The sequence below is a fragment of the Halichoerus grypus genome, chromosome 1, assembly GCF_964656455.1.
Source record: "Halichoerus grypus chromosome 1, mHalGry1.hap1.1, whole genome shotgun sequence".
Lineage (NCBI taxonomy): Eukaryota > Metazoa > Chordata > Mammalia > Carnivora > Phocidae > Halichoerus > Halichoerus grypus.
Window position 1 is genome coordinate 105,308,469 of NC_135712.1, and position 8,477 is coordinate 105,316,945.

General features: G+C 44.1%; 1 pseudogene; it reads right to left on the minus strand.

Annotated features, from left to right (window-relative positions):
- Nucleotides 1–3,096: 3,096 nt before the first annotated feature.
- Nucleotides 3,097–5,406, minus strand: LOC118554651 (elongation factor 2 pseudogene; annotated as a pseudogene).
- Between the last annotated feature and the right edge of the window lie 3,071 nt (nt 5,407–8,477).

The following is an 8,477-nucleotide window of genomic DNA, read 5'->3' on the forward strand; positions in this document are numbered from 1 at the left end:
TATTATTGTCTCCATTTTACAGATGAGGAAACTGAGACTCAAAAAGTAACCTGGCAAAAGTCAAGTAATAATCGAATGGTAGCGGGGAGCCTGGGTGGCTCAGTCAGTTAAGCATCCGACTCTTGGATTCGGTTCAGGTCATTATCTCAGGGTCTTGAAATGGAGCCCCACATTGGGCTCCACGCTCAGCGTGGAGTCTGCTTGATATCGTCTTTCTCTCTGTCCCTCTCTCTCAAATAAATAAATCTTTAAAAAAAAATCAAATGATAGGGCCTGGATCCAGATTGTCTGACTCCACTGTCTTGCCATAAGAAAAGGAAAAGGAGTAAGGGAGTTTGGGAAGAGAGGAAGAGAGAAAGGAAATGAAGGGAGACACTAAAACTATTTGTAAACTACGTCCTATGGAAATCTGATCTGGTGATCAGAAAGGGGCTGGAGAAGAGAATGTAGAAAGACAGAAAAGAGAAACTCCTCTTAACTCAGTTCTTCCCAGTCCACGTGTCATCTGTCCATCCCAAACCACATGACCTTATCTCATGTCATCCCAGGAAGGCCCAGCTCCTGTCTTTCCACATTCCCAAGCCCCAACCCCATGACCTACATTGAGGTTCCCTCAAGTTCCAGCCTATATTAATTGATTATTCTGTTTATATGGTACAAAAAAAAAAAAAAAAGAGTTACTACATAAATTTAGCATTGACCAAAGATATTTCCATCATTTAATCCTGGCTTGTTGTTTTTTTTTTTTTTTAAAGATTTTTTATTTATTTTTTGACAGAGAGAGACACAGCGAGAGAGGGAACACAAGCAGGGGGAGTGGGAGAGGGAGAAGCAGGCTTCCCGCGGAGCAGGGAGCCCGATGCGGGGCTCAATCCCAGGACCCTGGGACCATGACCCGAGCCGAAGGCAGATGCTTAACGACTGAGCCACCCAGGCGCCCCAATTTAATCCTGGCTTGTTGTAAAAATCCCAACACTTGACAATTTTGTGTTATTGTCTCTGAAAACATGTATGTTAGTGATTTACACAAATTAAATTGCCCTTTGAACCAAAGTCTATATCCAAAGCTTTCTGAAGCAATACTATGAGAATTGGAGGTGGATATAGCTTATTAACACAATGTTAGAATTATATTAAAAAAATAAACTGGAAAATATTAGCACATATTTAAAAGGCTTAAAATCTTTATTATATAAAATGTTTATACAAAAATAGTAGATTCTTACAAGTAAATGAGCTGGGGAAAGAAAGAGACATTTTATTCAAGAAGAAATAACTAGTAAATATATGAAAACTAGTTCAATCTCACTAATATAAAAGAAATGCAAATTTTACATTTATTGATGGGGCATACAACTTTCTAAATGACACTCCTTGGTCACTTTTTTTTTTCAGCAAAATTATTATAATCTGAAAGTGCTGGTGTTACTTTTTGTTGAGAATCATGTGGTAGCAACATATAGCAAGCTTATATGGGTTAAAGGTCATAATATTTAAGCCTATATTTTTCTGAAATTGACTCTGAGATTGTCCCAGCATTCTAGTAGGGGACTGCAGCCACTTGATAAACCTCTGATAGAGGATTGTCTGTCTCTGATGGAAAAGGTGGGAGGCCATGTGCAAAGCCCTCAAACCCGTTGGTCACTGAGTGAAATAAAAACCTCTTCACATCTAGGGCCTTGACCTTTATTTAATCCTACTTCCTAGAATGTTCTAAAGAAATAATTCATAAGGGAAAAAAGCTAAATAAATGAAGATTAGCCACAGTGTTAATTATTGTGGAAAAGATCATAAAATAAATGCCCAACAACTGGGGAATAATTAAAAATATGGTATAGGTATTGAAATTCAAATTACAAAGACTACATAGCTACATGGAACACACTTCTGAGATAGTATTAATTGAAAATGGGAGAATGTGCTCATTGCAATTACTCACCAGAGCTAGAAGTGTCAAACGAAAAGTTAGCTCTGCTGAGGTGACAAGATTCTGAGCACAAGTTCTCTCTCACTTATTTAGATTTATTGTGTAATACAGATAGAATATTTATGTAAAAGGAATTCTATTTTTAGAGAAAAATAGAAATAGGACACTGTGACCCTTTTCTACTTGGCTTCTCATTGGAGTCTCTAGGATTTCATTAAAATGCAAAATTCAAAATCATCTTTATTTTTGGTATATCCTGATAAATATATTATAAACTTACTCTGAATTTGAATTGGTCATCCTCATGGGAGGATTTATGTGTAGATAAATGTCTCTTATGTTAATCCATTTAGCTCCAAAGACTATATGGGGAATGGGTGCTAATCATATTGTCCACTTGTGAAGTTTTTTTAATCACATGGAAATATGCAGGGTGTTTGTAATGTCAGACAGCACAGGAGAAACTTATATTTCTGTTTTCAATTACAACTACATTTCAGGTGAGGAATCGCTTCATTTAAAATAGTGGGCTTAATCTAAACAAGTACCATGAATACACAATTTTATCTATGTTTCCAGATTTTTGGATACTCTTATAGTGGTTTTTTTTTTTGTCACCACCATATCAAATTTATTATTCTAATGGCACTAATACAGCTGGAGGTGCTCATGGTGACAGCACACAAAGTTTCCTGCCTTCTAGCTTCTGTCCAAAGAGAAAGGTCTACCCGCTTGTTCCTTCCCCTTTTCTGGGGAAAAAATCCACTATGGGCCATTTACCCAAAATAAACCTCTTAGTGCATTAATGTTTCTTTTTCTTTCGTTTCTTTCTTTCTTTTTTTTTTTTTGGACATTTGAGTTTCTGAAATGAAAAAAAAAGTGTTGAGTGTCTCATCCCACTTCCCCACCAGCCAAATAAGTCCCTGCTGTCAGGGCATTTCTGTTGCTTCTGAAATCTTGAAATAAATATCAAAACAAATGGCATCAAGAGTTCATGTTGAGCGATGAGACTGAGTGTGCCCCAGCACCTGTCAGGTGGAGCATCACTGTCTGGACAGTCTCAACGTGTCATGGAGAATGTGAGGGCTTGTTGCTATGGTCAGTTGTCAGCCGTGTGCAGGGGCTGTGCTCAGTCCCATCCAGGGTGGTGGGCTGCAGGGGAGGGCTGCCTACAAATTGTCCAGGAAGTTATCCAGGGCTAGGATGCCTTCCTTCAGGCCTTCTCGCTTGCGTGTTTTGGCCACCACCTGGCTGGGGTGGCTGCTGTTGTGGAAGGGATCCCTGGGCAGGATCTGCCAGTGGTCAAAAATGCACTGGGAGGAGGTCTTACCACCAGTGTTGGACGTCAGGTCAGCAGTGAAGCCAAAGGATTCATTCACAGGTGGGTAGGCCTTCACAACAAAGATGGGGGTGCCAGCCACCTGGGACTTGTCAAAGACATGACCCCACTTCCTGTTCAGGACTCCATAGATGCCACCAATTTCACTTGTTGCAGACACTGAGTCTCCACAAGGTAGATAGGCTCCATAAGCCAGGGCTGGGTGGTCAGCCTCTTAGTGTAAAGGCAGCACCGGGCAGTGGGGTTGATCGGGCCACTCCCACAGTGGGTGGCGTCCTCATGCAGGGTCACATCATGGACATCAAAGTGCACGTCATGCATGTTTTCCTCATACAGAGCCTGCTCTTTGGCGGCCCACTGAAAGCCAGCTACCACACTATCCTTGATCTTGTTGAGATACTGTACACCCTTGGTGATGTCAATGAGGACATTGGGGCCGGTGCCGTCGGGCCAAAGCACCAGATCTTGCAGGCCTTGGCCATATCCCACTTCTACTTCTTGGCCAGATAGTGGGCCCGCTGCTTGAGCTCCTGGCAGGTGGACACCTCGCCCTTGTCAAGGTCTGGCCGTCAGGGAAGGGCCGTGCCTTCATGTACAGCTGGTTGTGCTTGTTGGAGAACTTGGACAGAGTTCTCCAGACAGGCAGAGCACATTCAACTCCTGACAGTCTCATGGTATGAGACTACGGGGTCAGCTTTCTTGATGGGAATGCATGCATGGTCCTCCTCCAGGTCCTTCAGACAGATCTCCAGGTGCAGCTCCTCAGTGCCTGCAATGGTATGCTCCCCTGATTCCTCAATGACACACTGCACCATAGGGTCTAACTTGGCTAGCTGTTTGAGCCCCTCCACTAGCTTGGGAAGGTCGGCTGGATTCTTGGCCTCCACAGCAACCTGGACAATGGGGTTCAGGCTGAACTTCATCACCTGCATGTTTTGGGCATGCTCAAAGTTGGGGATGGTGCCAGTCTTCACCAGGAACTGTTCTACGCCCACCAGACCCACCATGTTCCCACAAGGCACATCTTCAGTCAGCTCCACGTAACAGCACATCATCAATATTGTTCTCTGGATGGGCTTCAGGTACACGTCCTCCTTCTTCCCAGAGGTGTAGTTGGGCCCCATGATCCTGACCTTCAGGCCAGTGGACACCAGACCTAAGAACACATGGCCAAAGGCATAGTCAACTTTGCTGTCTCCTCTTTCTTGAAATTCGTGAATCTCATCAAACACCTTGAAAATGGATATCTGTGGTAGTTCTTGCCATCAGGGTTGGTGGCTGACTTGCTGAATTTGCTATTGGCTGGATCAAAATACAGGTCAGCCCGCAGCTTCTTCATCATGTCCTCCACTTTCTTGGCCTGCTCAGCAGGCGCCAGATGGCCCTTGCCCTTAGCAGCAAATTTGGCCACATACATCTCTACAAACTCCTTCAAGGTGAAGACCCAACTGTGGAGTCCAGACCCAAAGCTGACAGTCCTAAGTACAGGGTCGATTATGATGTTGTCCATGGGCCACTCTCACCCTCCCCGTAGGTGGAAATGATGACACTGACATTCTCCACAATGTGCTGGAAGGTCTGGTAAGCTCCTCAGGCTCCAGCTGCAGCTCGAGCAGAGCCCGGTCCATCTTGTTCATCATCAGCACAGGCTTGCTATGCTCAGCAGTGGCCTGCCACAGCACCGTCTCTCTCTGTCTGCACGCACACACCAGACACACAATCCACCACCACCAAGGCACCGTCAGTGACACGGAGGGCAACAGTCACCTCCAAGGAGAAGTCCACATGCCCAGGGGAGCTGATGAGGTTGATGAGAAAGCTGTAACCATCCTTGTTCTACTTGACATAGTTCAAGTCATTCTCTGAGAGCTCATAGAGGGAGATAGCTATTGACTTGATGGTGATGCAACGTTCCTGCTCATCCTTCCAGGTGTTGGTGAAGCGGGTCTCCTCAGTACCAGCGGAGACAATGACAGTGGCCTTGCACACCAGCGAGTCCATCAGCATGGACTTGCCATGGTCCACATGGGTAATGATGGACATGTTTCGGATATTGGCCTTCTTCTCCATGATGGCCCCGATCTGGTCTACTGTGAAGTTCGTCATGGTGGTGTATGGCAGTGGATTCTCCCAGGAAGATCCGAGCAAGGTGAGTTGTGCCAAGGATGGTGGTAGCGATGGCAGAAGAGCTCTCATTGTGTTTTTATTGTACTTTTCAGATTAACAATTGGACCCGTTGCATTATATTTAGAGATGCTTCACCTGAGGAGGGGTTTGGAGGTTGAAGAAAATCATTTAGCATATTATTTGGATAGTAACTAAAATACTGTTTACAAACAAATGTATCTGACTTTTTGAACACCCTGTAGTGTCTTACTGTTAGCTTTGTATCTCACCAATGGGAAAAAATAGAAAAACCAGTACAGTCTCCCTAACTAGGGGGATAGGAGAATGGAGCAAAGGGTGGGGTGGGGGGGGGAGGAAAAGGAGCTCAAAGTTTTTGTGGCTGTCTTTGACTGAAGAAAGTTAGGTTTAAAAGAAGGCTTGAAATGAGTGATGGGCTCAGTGATTGATGGGAGGATTGGAGGAGAGTGAACAGGGTTGGGGAAAGAGCAATGTTCCCTCCAACATTTCTGGGAACAGCTTTCTTGGTATTCACACATTGAGGCTGAGACCAAATTGAGGTAGATGAAGCTCTAGAAATGCTCCTCTCTTCTCAGTAACTCTCCTAGCCCTCAGAGATAACAGCGGAAACTGTGTGTGTGTGTGTGTGTGTGTGTGTGTGTGTGTGTGTGTGTGTGTGTGTGTGTGTGGTGGGGGTGGCAGCAGAAGCAGTGGTATGAGGAAGGAGAGAAAAATCTCCGAGATGATAATGAGGCTGTGGAGTGTGGGAGCACAGAGCAGAAAATATTCTGGTGCTTGAGAGAACAGGAAGGCGTATATATAAATGTGTGTGTATCTCTTTTTAGATCCTTTCATTCAGGAGGCATCTCCCTGGAGACTGAGAAAATGGTAGGAGTCCCCTGGGGTGCTGTCAGCTCCACTTGCTGAACTTATGGAGAAAGAGTGAAATACTAGGTAAAGGAAATGCCTCCAGCCTGCTCCTAGGGAGAGGCAGGACTGGGAGGAGTAGGGAGTTGAGAGGGACCCTTGACCTAAATAAGTTAGAGACATTTCCAGATGTGCTTCCCTGCCCACTCTCAACCTCACTCGACCTCACTGCACTAGCACCCTTGCCAGGAAAGAAAATGGCCTTGTCCTATGGCCCCTATCAGCTCCAGGACGGCTGGAAGAATGTTCCCCACATTCGTGCTCTTACCTTCTTTACTTCAAGCCAAACCCTAAAACCCCCAGCCTCAAAGCCTTTTATATATATATATATATATATATATATATATATATATATATATAATGAATATATTATATATATATATAAAAGCCTCCATCCAAGGCTTTTATTTATTTATACACACACACACACACACACACACACACACATATATCTCCAAGGCTTTTAATATATATATATAATCCAACGTTTAAAACTCCAGAAATTTTGCCTAAAAACCTAGATTTCTAGTTTCTGTGGAATAATCAGAACATCTGGCAATCCTAGGCTCAAATTTCTTCATGCCAAGAGCTGGCCCTCCTCTTTAAACAGGACACAGGCTCTCCAGTTTGCCACAGTCTCCACCACTCCTTATGTTATACAGGACCCATATATTATTCACTCCCGTTGCCTTCCCAGCCCCTTTAAGTATTTGTATCTTAGGCCTATTTTAGGAATTCTATGGCTTAAAAATGTAGACCACAGTCTACACATGTGGCCCAACCTCCCACCAGCCACCCCAAAGGGCCCCTAGACTGCAGAAATTATGGGTGCTGCTCTCACCTGAGGCAAGGCAGTGCTCTCTTGCTTATAAGCTCTTCCAGGTGGCTTAGGAAAGCCCCCCTTACCAGTCATTTTACATAACAGCTGCATGAGCAGAACAGCTGACCCCCTCCACTCTCCTAATTTGTGTGCTTACTCCTAGCTATAAGGACCTTGTTTCACACCAGACCAGTTCAGATTTCCTCCTCATTTTGGTTCTCTTTAACTATTTGTCACCATGAAATTACCCCAAAACTGTGACCTGTACCTAGCCATCCAAATAACTTGGCACAACAGACTCCTAATCCCCCAACAGCCACTTCACTGGTAGAACACGAAAGAACCACTACCATTACTTAATTCAGCTGTCCCCCAACTAGGCTGCAATGCAGAATCAGCTGTAGAAGTTTCCTGGGTGGTTCCCCCACAGCCTTGGGAATGCTGTTGTACTCTCCGCCCTCATAACGGAGGACTCTGAGGTCAGAGCACTTGGCCATCTGGTCCAAGGTCATGGTGCTGGTGTTGATAACACTTCCTTAACACTTCACAAGGTACCTTATTTCATATGGTCCTCCAATAACCCACAAGGCTGGTGTTATTACAGGATCATCCCAGGTTTACAGAGGAAGGAAAGAAGCTCCAGAGCAAGCAATTTCTGTAAGGTCTCATTGTTAATGAACAAACCAAACTTGCATCCAGATTTCTTGAGCCCCAGTCCTGACATCTTTTCACTGCAAAATGAGGGTCCTGAGCACAGGCTGGGGGTTGTTGGGGTTGGGTAGAAAAGAAATCCAAATCAGATTCCACATAGCGTGGCTCCCTATTTCTTGCTGTCCTCTCAAAGATGTGGGTAGTATGCAAAGTCATGCATAGACTTATTGCAAGATTTATGAGTTTTGTAATGATCAATTTAACTTTTTAAACAGATTTAACTTTGAAAGTGTTCAAATATTCAAAATTAGAAAGAATAGCACAATAAATCCCTATTCATCGAATATCGTGATTCAATAATAATCACAATTTTGCCACATTTCATCCAGCCCCTTGTATCACTTTTTTTTCTTTGAAGTTCTTATATTTAAATATTTGTAAAGCAAATCCCAGACATTATGTCATTTCTTCCCTTCATACTTCAGGATGCATCTCGTAAAAACACCCAATCTTTGTATTTGAAGGAGTGGGACTTTGCGGGCTGAGCCCCCTGGGACTTCCCTATAGCAGGAGCACAGATTCCAGTGAGCGCCACAGATCTGTCCAAGTACGCTGGCAGGTCTATGTTGCACTCTGGCACCAGGTGTGGGTTCTTAATCATCCTGGCTGGCAAACACATTTTGGACTCC